This window comes from Rousettus aegyptiacus, unplaced genomic scaffold (genome assembly GCF_014176215.1).
Source record: "Rousettus aegyptiacus isolate mRouAeg1 unplaced genomic scaffold, mRouAeg1.p scaffold_m13_p_17, whole genome shotgun sequence".
NCBI classification, from domain to species: domain Eukaryota; kingdom Metazoa; phylum Chordata; class Mammalia; order Chiroptera; family Pteropodidae; genus Rousettus; species Rousettus aegyptiacus.
The window spans coordinates 42,430,310-42,447,262 of NW_023416292.1; positions in this window are offsets into that span (position 1 = coordinate 42,430,310).

Below are 16,953 nucleotides of genomic sequence, written 5' to 3' on the forward strand. Positions count from 1 at the left end.
ATCATGTCACCTTTTTCCTAGATTTTATTCTGAGTCAGAGTCTGAAGAAATTCTCCTACCGTCAAATTAAAAAGATGACAAAACCACACATAGGAAAAACTGACATTGGTGCCAATTGATTCTCCAGCAAAATCATATCCTCTGTGATTAATATGAAATATCCAATTGATAACAGCTGAAAAATAAGTGTATGGGAGTTGTGATATCTCATGAGATTAACTCAGTAATATCCTCTCAGAGTAAATCCGGGTTCCTTCTGATATTCGTAGTTTTATATGGTAATAAAATCTCAGTATAAAAATGAACTGAGAAAGATCAGCTTTGAAAAACATTAAATCCAGGGCAGCAGACAGGCTGTGGGCAGCAGGCAGCAGGCATGATCATTGTCCCGCTGTTCTTCAGAAGACCCCGGGGCCATGCCAATGAGGAAGCCACTGCTGGACTCTTACTGGCATAAGCTGGTGCTTCTCAACCTCTCACACAGAGCCCAGGGCGGCTGCCAAGGCTTCCAGGCCGGGTGGGAGAGAGATCTTGGCAGAAAGAGATCTGAAGGGCTCCTGTCGCCTCCGGAAGCCGGCACCCCCACAGCACCTCGCTGGCAGAGCTGAGGAAACGCAACTCCGAGGAGCACTTGTTGATTGATTAAATTAACAGGGACAGTGTGCTCAGTGTGAGTTTACTAAATTAACAAGTTTGGAAATAAGAAATGAGGCATTTTAACTGGTGCTAGGATGAAACAGGCATTTGACAGACAGGAGTGGATATTTTATTTTTAAATATTTCTGACTCAGTATGGAGAAACAAATGCTCTGGCAATGTTTTAATATTCAAAATTCATTTAACACCTATACCTCAAAAGTACTATGTACAATTTATCTGTCAAAAATAAATTTCCAAAAATATCCAGTCTTTACTCTTCTTCTGGATGAGAGAATAGAAACACCGGGGGTGTTTCTCCCTGGGGGTAGGGGAGGGAGGGGGTTGGAACTCCACGACAGAAGCAAAGAATAGGGATCAAAATTTCTACATAATAATTTTCATGATAAACACTTTCTTCCTATTAAAATATTACTCAAAATCACACTAATAAAACTACCACAGTGGACCAATTCATTCAATGAGATCATTATGTTGTTGCAATGTTTCTTAATTTTTTTAGCCGTACGCAATTACAGCATTGCATTCTATACATAGCTGTTCTAACACATGCTTTGTCATTTTAGCACCTTCCACTGCCACTAATGCAAGACCAGCCCCTCCTACCCCTCATCTTTCAGTGTCCTATTAACTTAGGCAACCCAACAGAGGTGATATTATTTCAGGACATATCTGAAAATAACTTCTTTAAATTTTTTTTATATATATATATATATAACCAACCACCTGCATGGCAGGAAAATCACAGGAAGCAAATAACCATCCCTGCGTGAGTCACGTCGCCAGCAATCTCACAAGGTAATGAAACCAATTCCACACTTTGCTGGGAGCCTGCAACTGGAGGGTGAGACCAAAGGGTTTTGATCATCCTCAAAGTAAAGCCTAAAAGAATTCCTGAATTTAAAGAAGAAAGGCAGAGTTCCTTGAGTTCATTGTTCTCAGCTATTTAATTGTCCTTCTGATGCAATGTTCATCCAGGTGCATGGAACACTACTGGACTTCTGGAGATCAAACTGAGCTCAAATGAAGAAAATCACGACCAAGCAGAGAAAGGCTATGATTAGAGCTGCAGGAAGCAGCAACCCAGAAATTTGAATTTTGAGCTCTAACAAACAGGTTCTTCCAACTTCACTAAAGAAGTCTCCCGGTAATTCGTTCATTGATGAGTAAGTCAGAAAGAGTTCCGCTCAACTGCTGGGATCCCGAAAAATTCAAACCCCTTTCTTCATAGATAGTAATCACGCTGCAACACCTTGAAATACCAAGCAGAATGCTTCGTTCTGGTGAGATTATAAACAAGATAAATCTCTTTCCCGATAGATGGGGCAGACTGGGGTACATCAGAGATAAACCAGTAAAGCCCAGTCAGAGTTTACACAGTCTGGTTTCTCAGAACCACATCCAGTGAGAAAATTGGGAGAATGAATTTCCTCTCTTGAAGTCTCCCTTCCAGTTTAAGCATTTCAGACAAGATTCGAAAAAAAAAAAATTTTAATTTAATTTTTGTGCCAGCAAAGCCCATATAAATCAGCACAAGCCCTGAAAAATTGAAGAGGCACTGTTTCTTTATTGAATCCATAAATCTCGGAACTTAGCACTTGAACAATTTTAAGTGTTTCTTTTCTTTCTTTCTTTCTTTCTTTCTTTCTTTTTTTTTAATAATTAGTGTGAGAACAGACTGGGCATTTGAGCCCAAGGGTATAAGAACCTTATTCAAATCCCAGAAGCGAGAAGCATTTAGGGAAAGAATATTGCCTAAATGAAATTGACTAAAATCTCTGAATCCAAACCTAATAATCAAATGCCTTTTGTTGCAGGGATTTGGGGTTGGATTTTGGTTCCCTTATATGTTCTAAAATCCCAATGATAGTCACGGCAAGAAGGAGGTAATCTAAATCCATTAATTTTTCAATGGAAACACTTAGAGATAGGTTTTGAAATGTGGCAGGGAAGGCACTCGGGGAACTTTGAGGCGGCATCATTCTCTCCCCACCGAGTGTTTTGATCAATTCAATGTGAATTTACATACAGAGTCGCCATCGGACTTCCCATAACAAACCCAAAGCATGCATCAATACATGTTCCTTCCTGCACTGTAAACCATAGCACCGCATGCCTTATTCCAGAAATATCTTGTTTGCTTCCCTGGAAAGCTACCTAAAGTGTGGCAGGGTGAAAACTGTACTGACTGTCTAGTTGAGATTCTGAAGTTTGTTCTGCCAGTAGCATCTCTGTTCTCGGAATCCCAGCATGGTTCACAGAGCAGCAGCTTGACATCATATGAGAGCTTATGAGAAATGCAAAACCTCAGGTTCCACCCAGACCGAGTGAATCCAAATCTGCATGATAACGAGACCCCTGGTATTCACCTGTACATTAGAGAATGAGAGGCACTGTTCTAGGTAACTTGAGAACACTAATCCTTCCTGCGTTCTATTGTCCTTGTCAGTAAAAGGAGAGTTGGACTAAGTAGTCACTAAAGCCCTGTCCTCGATTTCTGATTTACAGCAAATGTAAACTTGAAAACTCCCTTTCTTGGGTATCCTCTTGAGTTTCCTGTAGAGCTTCCAAGCAAAACACCATCTACATATGGAATTAGATTAAATGACCCCTTGTGGCCTCTAAGCTTACTTCTTCATAGAAACGAATCAAGGTAAATGTTTACATTTATATTGCCCCGAGATAGAGCATATTAGAGTACAGGGGGAAAGGTAAAGAAGGGGTACTCACATATAATGAACTTTAATAAATGCTTTAAATTCATCATCCAATTTAATCCTACCTACAACCCTGTGAAGTAGGTTACAGCTGAGGGAATGGTCTCAAACACCTGAGGTAACTTGTTCTGGGTTACAAAGTTAAGTGGCACAACCAGGATATCGGCTTCAGCATCTCATTTGAAATCCCCTGAAAAGCACAGTTGCTTAGTAATGTGCTGAGTCATTTAGTGGTATTGACTGCTTTGATTAATTCTAGTTTCCTGTGTACGTCATACTGAAGTCATCTAAATCTTAAATAATGGAAAGACTCCAAAATTACATATCTACTTTGCCATCCTCCAAACTACCCTCTCTAATGACACATTGGTAAATCTTCATTTTGCACCTTTTTAAATATACAATTGGGTCACCTCTTTTTTAATTGGTGCATTTAGTCTATTTACATTTACTGTGGTTCCTAATTATTTAGACTTATTGGTGCCACCTTCTTTTGTATTCTCCCTTTTTCATATTTTTCCCTCTGTTTCTTTATTGCAGCCTGTCGTGTGATTGATAACGTCAATGTGTGCGCGCTCACCTACGCTCTCCCCCTCCCTTTTTCCCCCTACTTTAGACATTATAGTTTGTATTTCTATTATTTTAGTGTCATTATTAACTTTTTAACAATCTGACTTAATGTCATGTTTTCCTAACAAAGCCTGAAGTTTTCACTGTTTCTCTTTTACTTCTAAAATATCTTAGCATAATTTACCCTCTTAACACTGCTCCTCCCTTTGCCTAGGATGTTATTTCCACTTATTTTAAGATAATCACTTCCAGTAATTTTAAGATAATTGGTGATTAGTAATATTAATTTGAGAGTCAATAGTTAATTAGGTTGCTTTCATATTTTCATATCTTTCCTGAGAGTCACTAGTTCATTAGTTCATCAGTTATTTTTTAATTAATTGGGGCAACATTGGTAAATAAAATTATATGGATCTTGAGATAATCATTAGTTCTTTATTCAGCAATTATATATGAAGGATAAACTCACTTCATTCTAGGACCTGCAAATGGTATTTTGCCTTTACTGCGAATCATCGCTTAGCTGCATGTTGAGAGCTGTTTTCCCTCTGTGTCGACCTATGACATCTTTTGCTTCTGAGAAGTCCGCCGTCAACTTAATTTTCACCCGTTAGTTGGTAACATGTCTTTTTCTCCTATTGGCAGTTAAGATATTCTATTTCTTCTTTACCGTCTCCATTTTTGTTATTCTGGTTCTAATTGTGGGTTTATTTTTATTTTTGTGTTTTGTTGTGGGCCTTTCTTATGATTAATTTTTTATCTTCAAATCAGAAAAACACTAAGCCACTGTCTTTTAAAATATTACCTCTGTTATTCTCTCCTTTTTCCCACGTTAGTCTTGTATTTTCCATCTCTTTCTCTCTCCTGAATTCTAGGTCAAGCTTTCAGACCTTTCCTCCAGTTCACTAATTCTTTCTTGGCTATGTTCAATCTACCTAGTTTGCTTCAGTGATTATATTTTTTATTTCCCAAATCCATACATTTAAAAAAATCATCTCCTGTCTTTGACTCATTTATTTTTGTTCATAATATCTGTTCTTGCTTTATGAATATATTATTCCTTTATGTCTTTGAGGATTTTGGCCCTATACCTTTTAATGTCCTATTCAGGAGATTATAATCTTGGTAATAAATTTTATCATTTATTGAATTTGTTAACTCTTATCAGTTTAGTTTTCATTCATGGAATTTTAATTGCAAAATCAGATGAATGATTTCTTGCATTTTATTTTGCCATTTTCATTTTTATTCCTCTGTCTGCATAAACTGTTCTGTGTCTAGTCTTTTTATACTTTCCTCAATTTAGAAATAGGCCTTGTATTGGACACTCAGAATTACCATTCTGGGAGTTACAACTAATTGAGTATCCAAGTAACTACATAGCTTAAGCCACATCCAGCTGTCTGTTTCCTCCTGTGATTACTACCCTGCAGTACACTATAGGCTACGGTCCTGAGAATGAGTTTGGGTTTTTTCCTTCAGCTCCTGACTAGAGTATGGAAAGTTTAGGTCCTGTTTCCACAGAGATTGAGCTCTAAACTGCCACTTTGTGTTTTTATCCTGCAGTGTGGTCCATCTCTAGCTTCAGCCTCCCTCACTGCAGTTTGTTTCTTTCCAACTTTTGGTCCATAAGAGGTGTTTATCTTTTTTTTTTTTTCCAGAGCAACAATGACTCTATAAACATTATTTATACATATTATTGCTATATGTTTAAAGTTGGGAGGAGACTTTTATATGTAAACTTACAACCCCATTTTGATCTAAATACTACCTCTCTAGTAGTCAGTTTTTATCACAAGGAATGGAGTGGCACCACGATTAGAGTCCTTAGAGAATAAATGCCCTTTTTCATGCTTAAACAAAAAATCATTTTTCAGAAATTTTGACAAAGCCATAAAATGTTAAGGCATTACTGGCAAAAATGTCTCTCACACAGCAATGGTTTGTCTGTGGAGAGTTTGAGGCAAACTGGGCCAAATCGAATGATGAGATAGTGAAGCTGATTTTCTTCTGCTCCAAATAGCCTTTTCTGCCATTTTTCTTCACCTCCCACCTCCATGTTTACCACTTCCCCCAGCTCAGACATCCCAAGCTATCATCATCCGCTCTGTCTCTTCCCCTCTGGAAAACTGGAAAAGATTTAACATCAGTAATTTAAGCTTTTGACTTAATAGAGCATATTTTAGTGAGTGAATTTCAGATAGAGCATATTTTAGTGAGTTAACTTATTTAAATAGTGAACAGTTTGTAGCTAATAGGAAATCAAAATTTTTCTTTTCTGTTAAGGAGTTTTAGTAAGAAAGTGAAGTTGTAGTTTGTTCATTCTGAGCATAAAGCCCTTGATTTCACTTTAAACCAACTTATTGGACAAGCCACGGAAACACAACGGGGTGGAGGGAGAATCGGAGGGACAGACAGTGACCTCTGTACCCCGCGTCAGGCAGGTGTCAGAAAATTATGCCCAATGCCTGATGTGTATATAAAGTTTAATTGAACCATTTCATACAGTATCTGGCTGTTTTTACAACAGCAGAGTTGAAAATTTTCTACAGAGACTGTATGGCCTGCAAAGCTAAAAAAATAATTACTATATGGCCTTTTATAGAAAAAGTTTGCAGATCCCTGCTCTTGATGGTCTCCCTACTTTGTTGAGAAGAAAAATTAGTAACTGGCCTGGCCACCAAAGGGAAGTCTGAGAGTCTTTCATAAAAGAGGAACCTATGGCCATTTTATACCAGCTTCTGAAAGATACAGGTCTCCCTTGCCCTAATTCTTGTCCTCCTATCTTTTCTTTATAAATGTGCACACCCACTTCCCTGCCGAACTCTTTTTCTCCCTGAAACCCAGCCCATTTGTCCCTCTACATCAAAATCTTGGTGTGCAGCATCATTATTTGCTCTAATTGTACTCAACATTTAATTATATTGTGCCATAACACCTTTCATCTGCCACATCCCTTTGCTTGATGTGGAAGCAGCCAGTCTCCCTCTGCTAGTCTCACACATACTGCATTTCTCTAGTTTCACAGCTTCTTAAATTCATTCATTCATTCATTCATCCATTCCTTTAAACAAAACAGTACGTTTGTGCAGCACCTACTGTGTCTACCACACACACTGCCGAGCACAAGGAGACAGGAGCCCACAGTCCAGAAAGAGGCAAACAGATGGACAGGCACAAGCAATAAACTGTTACAGCTGAGTTTCATTTGAGACCAAAATGAGTATGGGATTAATTCTACCTGGAGGAAATGAGAAAATTTGTGAGGAACAAAATCTGTGAGGAGGCTTCTTTTGCTAATAAAAATATTACTGTGTATGTCTTAAAAGTCCTGAGGAAACTAAGATTTTTATGAATTTGGTACAGTAAAAGCCATTAAAAATAAGAAAAATTATTCTAGGATAAAAATGTATCACAAATATACTTTTTCTCAGTAAAAAACAAGTGAGGCAACACGAAATTAATTAAATATAAATAGAACTTAATTGATCTCCTGCCCTTAGGAGATCATTAACTCTGATAGTATGTGAATAAATGGAGTTACTTTCAGCGGAAGTGGGGCTGGAGTACATGCTTAAGAGCAGCCAACGGGAATCTTGAAATAAAAAATCCCTAAAAGAAACAGTGGATTAAATAGAGAGGCAAATGGTTGGAAAGGAAATTTATGTTGGTTTCTGATGATAAGAGAAAAAGGAGGGGGAGAGGGAGAAATATCCTCCCAATTGATTTGAGAAATCTGCTGAAAGACCAGAATTTTTAAATATCAGTTCTCAATTTGAAAAAAAGACGCTTGACAGTCAAGTTCTCTTTATCTGGAAAGTGATCAAGATGACCAGAGGTGAACCTGCAACCCATTCTGTCCACTAGGGCCGGAGCCTCAGCAGCTCCTTCTCCAGAGAGAGGCTGGCTCTCCCTGCGGCAGGAGCTCCACCCAGCAGAGCACAAGCGAGAAAATCTAGTTACAGCAAACACTTAAAACAACCAAAAAAAGGCAATTAAAGCTCAGATTTGAAGAAAGGGCTACTTTTAAAAAATGTAAATTCCAGTTACCAGGAATTTTCCAATTGATTGGACTGTTCTAGCTTCCCCCACCCCGCCTTGTATCGAGAGGAAAACTGAACTACTTAGATAAACTTAGGTTCATTGTAACTCTGTGGCTTTGGCCAATGGTTGTATTTTATGAGCCTACGAAAGCCCGTAAGCCAGAATTTAGTGCAGAAAATGTGTTCAACATGGGTCTGTACAAAAAGTAAGTGGGATAATATAAAAGGATAGAAAGGGAGGAATAAGAAGGGGTAAGAAGGACCTAGTCGGTCATTTCAACCCACAGTGAATCAATTCAGCCTAATTCAGACAGATCTGCCTTGAGCGGATGTGCATTTACGAGTGTGTAACTTGGAGTGAAATTATTTAACTTCCTTGAGTCTTAATTTCTCATTTGTACAACTTGGGATAATAATACCTCTCTCATTGGATTGATCTGAGGAATAAGTGAATCGCATGTAAAGCATATATCATGCTCCATAGTAGATAGTAAATATTTGTTAAGTATCACTTTTTGACATTCTTGTTGTCATCCCTGTTATCCATATCAAAATTTGACATTCAAAAGATTTCTAGAAATAGAAAGTTGTCGTGAACTGAATTATTTCTGCCAGCACAAGAGCCACGACGACACCTCTAAGAAGTCCATGTGGAGGTTTGCATATCCGAGGCATTGCCCTTCTGCAGTTAACTCCTATAATAAAAACCTAGGTGGTGTTCCTATCATGTTTTCTCATTTTAGCCACTCAGCATTATGGGATTTTAAGGTGACTTAGCGATGGAAAAGCCTGTGTTTCCTTTTGTTGTTACCTCTTCCATCTGTCAACAACTAAGGAAAACAGTAAGTCCTGCTCAGAGATGCCTGAGTGGGAAGATTTAAACCATGTCAACTTCAAAGTGTCTGGAGCAAAAAAATATTGCTCCTTTTAAAAAGACTAATGTAAATCAGATTAAATGATTTAAATAGAAATAAACCTGTAAAGGTGCTGATAAGCTTTTATACTTGTTAGACAAAGAGGAGATATCTTTTCTATTTCAAAGGAGACTTACAGAGCCAGCATTTATTTAGGGAAAGAAAGTAACCTAATGAGAAACCAAATGCAACACTCCCTGGAAGATATATGACCAGGGCTCTAAAAGGACACAAGTTCTGGGACAACAGGTTTCTTATCCCACAATCCTGGAGAATGTTTTCTTAGTTCCTGGGACACTTTCAACATCTGTCTCCCTTGGCCAGCAATCAACCAAGAAAAGCTTTTTTTAAAACATCTGAATTGAAATATATATGAGCGATTATCCACTGGAAACGCTCCCTCATTGGTTGAGGGTCGCCTCCAAGGCTGTTAAGTACCCCTCCCTGCCACTTCAAGACTGACAGGCTCCACGGAGCACATTTAGATGGGAGTGAAGCTGCCAGCATATGGAGAGTCTGAGCTCCCATGAAACTGTCCATCCCAGCTTGGCTGAAATCAGGTGGTACGAGAGAGGATATGACACCAGGAACCAAAGGCATTTGCTACAGAGCCCTCCATGGTAGGGCAGAAGAGTTAGTAGGAAGAAACCGTTCTCTACTGATGCTAGGCTATATATTTGTCCAGATGGAAAGGACCATGGGTGCTTCACAGGCCCCCCACCCATGGCTTGGGAGGGAGGGAGATGGAAGGGGAAAGGTGCTCACACAGCTGCTAAAATGATAGAACCACAGTAGGCAACACAGAGGCCTTCCTTAGTGCATTTCCTTTTCACTCTCTTCTCCCTAACCTTCACCTAACAAAATAACCCTAGGCCCCTCAACACACTGCTCACATTCCTCTTTCTAGGCTGCTTTTATTCGGTAAGACTTTTTCTGCTCTTTGAGACCATATGTTTGTTCTGGGTAAATTTTCTGGAACATTCAGATCAAGCCTGTACCCTTCTCCTTTTCCGCAGTTTGAATTCACGTCTGTCCCTCTTCCTGGCATCCTTGTCGCTCTTATCCATATTCAATGTCTTCCTCATTTTAGTCTCTCTTCCAAACCCTTCCTTAATTCCTTCGGCTAGATATGACGTCCTATCTTGTGGTAGTTTTCACTGTCTATCTTACAGCTATTTTTAATACCATCTATTTTGTATCCCTGTATTCATTGCAGAATTTCTCACAATGGCCAAGATATCGTAGCTGTTTATATGCCTATTTTATCTCCTCCCTTAGGTAATAAAATCCTCAACAGAAGGATATGAATCTGATTGATCCTTGTATGCCTCATGCCATTTAGCATATGGTATGGCTTATAGTAGATATTCGATAAGAATTTCTTGGCTAAATAAACAGTGATTGAATCATAAACTTTGTAGGTAGGAGTTGTAGAAACTTTTCATGTGTTCTCCACATCGCCCCATGCAGCGTTAGGCACGTGACAAAGATTTCTGTGTTCTTAACCAATGTCCTCTCCCTCCTGGCACATATCTAGTTATATGACTAGTTCTCCTTATAGTTAGGTTGCACCATGTGGATGAGTTTTGCTTGTGGAATGTCAATGCAAGCGATGCGTGCCACTTCTACGGCTGGTTCCTCAGCCCCATTGGAGTCCTCCATGCTCTCACTCTTCCTTTCATTTAGAAAGTCCAGCGGAGGTCACCACTACCCCAGTGGATGTGGAAGCCACCAGATGGAACAAGCAGAGGTCCCTGAGAGACGGTAGACAACAGGCTTCCCTCTTCCCACCTCTGACCCATATCAGACTGGAACAGGAATGAGGTCTAAACCTTGATAAACCGCTGACATTTGTGGTTATTTACTATGGCATTCAGGCTACCCTGGCCAAAGCAGACACTTAACCTATATTTTTTAACTGATTTATTTACTCTAGCTAGAAGAATTAATGCTGTATTTCTTTGAATTTAAGAAACAGTCCAATGTAAGACACACCATTATTTTATGATCCATTAAGAATGGATCAAGCTATGTCAACTCATCCCAATTTCAGATGAACTGAATTGTGCATAAAAGTAAAGAATCAATGAGATAGCATAACCATACTTCACACGTAAAATAATTCTACAATTCATGAAGTGCTTTAATGAAATACTCAGCCTATTTTTGCAAGATGCATTCATTAGTCATTTCTTTTATGCTTAGCATTGTGTGGTCTTGAGAATAAGACATAGTCCCCATCCTCATGGAGTTCAAAGTCTAGTAGAGAGATTCATAATTTAAAATAATTAAAATTCAGTTTGGTAAGCAATAAGTCTGTAGCAAACATATACTGAATGTACTGTGTCCTAGTTACTGTGAATTACACATATTTTCCAGCTTATGTCAATTCCATGGGATTGGTAGTAGTATTCTAATAGATGTCCATTTATACAGTCCAGCAGTAGCATAGGAAAAAGAGTGACTAAGTGTGTGATTGTGATGGGCTGGACAAGGAAGGACGACAACTCAACGGGCAAGGATCATGTAACAGAGGAGAGGAAGCTTTATTCATGCCTTGAAATTGAAGAGTGCGCAGAGGGGAAATGCAAAGATTTGGGAGTGAAGAAAGAGTGTATGCAGAGCAAAGAGGTAATAAATGTTTGGAAAATGCTGGTGCTACCATCTGAAAGGGTAGATGGTGAAGGAAGATGAGTCTGGAGAGAACGTGGTGGGTGGTTCACAAAGAGTTTGTGTGAGATTCAAGAGTTTGGACTGGTTCGTATGGACGATAGGAATTTTAGAGAGATTTTAGGAGTGGACGTGGGTATGGCTATTACCAAGGTAAGGCCAAAATGGCAATTTAAAAAATTAACTCTTAAGAATGTCTACATGTATGGAAATTTAGTTCAAATTAACAAAGAAATAGGATCTTTATGTGTTAGTGTCATTTGATCAACAAGAATAAAAGATAAATAGCGAAATTGATTAAGATGGCAAAAACATCAAGAACATTTGTTACTGAATTCATTTGAGTTGATTTCATATTACATGCATAAAAAGATACTTTTCTATTCCTTTTGCGGTTTTGTGAGTTATTGCTTTAAAAAGAAGACTTTACAGCAATAATTCATAAATCCATTCAGTTCACATATTACTTCTGGAATATTTTCTTTTAAAAATATTACTAGGAGCAATTTTAACCAGCCCAACTTTCAAGCTTTAAAAGGCAGCTATTTTACATACACTGTAAGCACTTTTTCTGAAAATTTTGTGTTATAGATTCACAGTGGGCTATCCCTGTTAATATGCACTCACAGTTGTGTGCAGCCCTAGGAACCATTATTATATTAAGAATAATGTAAAGACACTTAAACTTACTCTGTATCATCATGCATATTACCGAGTGTGTGCCATTATGAATAGCTGTCACGGCACACGGCATAATGGCATGTTAAAGGAGATGCGTGGTAAACTAAATGCACATTAAGAATACACAGAGCTGCTGAATTTTAATCGTCCTCATTCATAGGACACAGAGCTCTAATGATCCTCAAAATGCATGATTTAAATAAGCTGTCTTTATTTCATTCCATTTAAGCCCTCGGTGTGAGTTAATCGGCTTGGGTAGACTCATTCCTAGTGATGAAAATGACGAAAGGTTGGCTCACATGTAGAGAAATGTGTGGTACATGGTGAACAAGTGAATCATCTCCAGGCTACCTTCCTACAGACACCCCGCTCACTTAGGGGCCTGGTCATGGAGTCGTACAAACTTAGAAAGGACTCACTAATTGACTCCCCTTCTGAAACCTATCTCCAATTACAACTAAATGAGAATGTTGACAAAGTTACTTTCAAAGTGCAAAGGAGAGATCTTTATTATTCTGACACTTACTTTAAGAAGTGATATTAGCGATAATTATAACTAACAAAACCTTATCGGTGGAAGTCATCTCAGTCACCTCATTGGCTTTATTGTCCCTGACCTGGTAAGTGTGGCATTGCAGAGGAAAACACCAGACCTATTACCAGGACTCTCATGATTCCTCAAAAATTTCTTCCAAATCTGGTTACAAGCATATGAATTTCCAATGAGTAGATATGACGTCTTATATTCTGATAAAGTGAAAATCATATGTGATCTTTCTCTCTTTCATTTTTAAAACATTTATGCTTGGTGATTAGCTTTCAGAGGAATGAGAAAAATGTGTGAACAATGTTAATATGGACACAGTATTAGAATCCCCTAGAGGCCACTAAGCTGAATTTGAAGATTGGAGAAATTGAGCCTTGAGTTTACAGGAACTACCATGCTGGGCCTAATTATGAAGCCGGTAAATCAGAAAGCAGAGAAATGGAGAGAGGGAGAGAAAGAACTAATGTATCATGTGAGATCTTGAGGCCCTGGACCAACCTGTAACAGAAGCTATATCCTGCTTTTAGATTTGTAATCAATTATTTCTGTTTTTTATTGGAATGAGCTTGAATTTTTGTTTTCAGTTTTGTTTTGGGTTTTGTAGGTTTGGTTGTGTGGGGATTTGGGGGAGGGGATCACTTGTATTTGGTCATTGATCATTCTAAACACACTAACGATTTTTTATAAGTAGGTTATGCAGTTGATATAATAAATATTTATAGATTTCCCTTGATGTTTATCTCTATCACTGGAATGAAGTGGCATTTTCTCTAGTCTCAGAGATACCTGGGGACTTGATCCTGCAAATTCTCTTATAACACTAATGGAAGAAATTTTAGGAGTATGCTTATACCAGATCCAGATAAAAAAGAATCCAGCCAAGGACTATGTACTGGACCAAGATTCTTTACCTTATTGTCAAGATTATTTATCAAAGAATAATTTATTGCAGTGAGAATCAGCTGCACTAGAGAGTGAGAGTCAGAATTATTTCAAGGGATCTATGTGACTTGCTAGACATAAAAGCTAAAGGGACCTAGAATTTGTGACTTCCCTAAGCTGAGGTTGTCTACACCACTCCCTTTCATTGCACTCCAAGCACAGAGTGAGGGGACTTCAGAAGCTATGCCTGGGAGTCATGAAACTTTTACTTTGCTGATCCATTCATGCTGCTGTTGTATCCTGTAGACTTTCCTAAAGTTAAACAATGCTGGACAAAGCTGGCAATGCCTTTTGAGTTTAATTGTCAATCCAAACTCAAGATCAAAGCTGCTGTCAAACACAGAAGGCATAGCAATTACAAAACAGAATTGCTCCTGTGCTAGGAGGCTAATAAACATAATTATGAAAAGAATGATCTTTCTTTGAAAATATGTAAAATTCCAAAGAAAAACTTTCAACTAAATTACACACACACACACACACACACACACACACACACACACACACTGAACTCCTAATTCTGTTGATAACTCCAAGCATTATTTTTTCCCACTTTTCCAGAACACTCTCCTTTACATAATTCTCTTTATCGAACAATACTTTTGGTGGAATTTTATCTTACTCAAAAGTCTCTACTTCTATATGTTTTTCTCTGTCTCCAGAATTTATAACTCCAGCCTAAGATCCCTTCTGGACTCCAGACATGTTTTTCCACTGTGCCTCTCCACCGGGATGTCCTTGTCAGCCTCTGCAAGAGATACAGTATTTCTTTTCAAGCAAACCTACATTTAAATCTCACCCCCACCACTCAATCAATGCGTGAAACTAAGTTATATAATCTCTCTGGACCTCATTTCTTATCCATAAAATGGAGTTAAAATATCTAAAAATTAGAAAAAAAAATGTTTATTTTCTATTCTTTCCATAGATGTAAATAATTCCAATGTCTCTTCCTGAAAAGAAGGAAAACAAGGACCATTTCCTCCATTTCTCCACTCTTTACTTGGTTCTTCCCACAAAGTCCTTTCTCCAAAAGCATTTGCTGCTGTCTTATTCCCTATTTCAGATTCTCAAGCTAGAGATTTGGTTGACTTTCTAATCTTCCTCTCCTTTAATTCGACATCTAAGTGTTCTATTCTACTGTACTGATTTAGTTTATAAACTAATCATTTCATTCCTAGATTAGTTCAACAAATGGGGACCTGACCTTCCTGCCTGCCTTTTGTCTTCCTTCCTGTCAATGTATTCTTCATACTGCAGCTAGAGCAACCTAATATGTGATACAATTACATCCCTTTACCAAAGAGCTAAATCTATACCAATTTTCCTTTCTCACCACATGTTCTATTATTTCCCACCATCCCAACACACTCATGTGTGCACATACACATCACATTGTTCATATGCATATACCCCATGACAGAATATTTATCCCCATTCATCTCTGTCCATGAGCATGGCGGTAAGTGAGGGTAATTCTGGGGATTGTTCATGTCACCCTAAATAAAGAAGTAAACCGAGACAAGCTTAAATTACAGGAAATTGAGTTTATTCAGGAATAGCACAGGGATTGCAATTTGGGAAACGGATGCTGTAGCAAGCTACTGGTGAGTCATTTGGGGGTTTTGGGCAGACTGTATTTATGGAAAAGGAGTACAAAGAGGAAGAAGTCCACCAGAGTCCAAACAGCAAGTTCATTGGCTTGAAGATGGGGAGAGATTCTTGGCCCATGTTTGTTGGTCAGGAGATAAGTTTCCATCTTCTGTAAATCAAGCATTTTCCAGATAATCAGTCTCTCAGTTAAGTTTTGTTCTGAAGATGCATGTGTGAGATTCTCTATTTCATAATTGCTGGTTCCATTTTAGTCTGAAATACTTTTTATATTCAGCAGGCCTACACTGAACTGTATTCTTTAACTTGGCATATATCAGTAATAAAAATGATGTTTGGTTCTCTGCTATTCTGTCTGATTTAATTTGTTCCAAACCCAAGATAGAGAAGAGCAAAGTTATAATTAGCTACTTTTCTAAATAATCCAATATACCTGTGCCTAAAATGTGTACTTGTCTTCCTCCCTTGACATTCTCTGTCTTACCTTCAAATCCTCATCCAGATAGATCTGCCTCTGTAGAGCTTGTCTTGACAATCAGTTATTAGAGTTTAGCAATGCTAATTACATATATTTTTGCCTTTAGAATCAAATCAATAGATATTAGATACATGAGTCAAAATAGAGATGAAAGTATCCATGTTATTAATGGTAAAACTGAATTAGAGAATTCAGCAGAACCTCTTATCACCAGCCCCTACACAAACACACTCAAGCATACATACTGGATAGATAGAGATGTGTAAGCTTTCTCAGCCTAGTCCATTGAGAGATCGACCTTATGAAAACTAAACACAAATCCTAGAAATCAAGTGTCTGGCTCATACATGAACAACCACAAATTTATGAATGCCCAATAAAAAAAGGAAGGCACTGAATGTCAGATTCTTACCAATCTCACCAATGAGTTAACTCAGCAAAGGGGAAAGAGAAGGAGGAAGCTTCCTCCCCATAAGTTTCAAGAGCCTGTGAGTGTTAGAGAACATTCCTCCCAGTTTGGGTAAAGATGAGAATTAGAGAAGAATGGTCTCCTCTTAATGTCTTGTGATATTGTGATTTATAATAAGAAATATATTATTTGGTCTTTGTCCCCATTCCTGACAGCATGCTCCTAAAACCCTTGGAATTTCCTGGATGAGAGCTGTAAAAGTATCTTTTGCTATGCTTATTAGTGACTTTTGAAAAGCCCTAGGTAACCCGGGAATAGGTGATGATTGCCGAGGGAATCAACCTTGTGATTAGATGGTAGGAAATTTCAATCTCACCCCTGACCTCCAGAGATGAAACAGAGGCTGGGGATTGAGTTTAATCACCAATGGCCAATGATGTAATCAATCATGCCTGTGTAATGAAGCCTCCATGGAAACTCAAAAGGACAAGGTTGGTAAATACTTGAGGATTCAGAGATTGTGGTGCCCTCTTCCTATATAACTTGCCCTGTACATCTCTTCCATCTGGCTATTCTTGAGTTATATCCTTTTATAATAAGCTGGTACATGTAAGTAAATAGTTTTCTGAGTTCTGTAAGTAGCTGTAGCAAATTAATTGAAGTGAGGAGGGGATCATGGGAACCTACCATCTATAGCTAGTTGGTCAGTCAGAA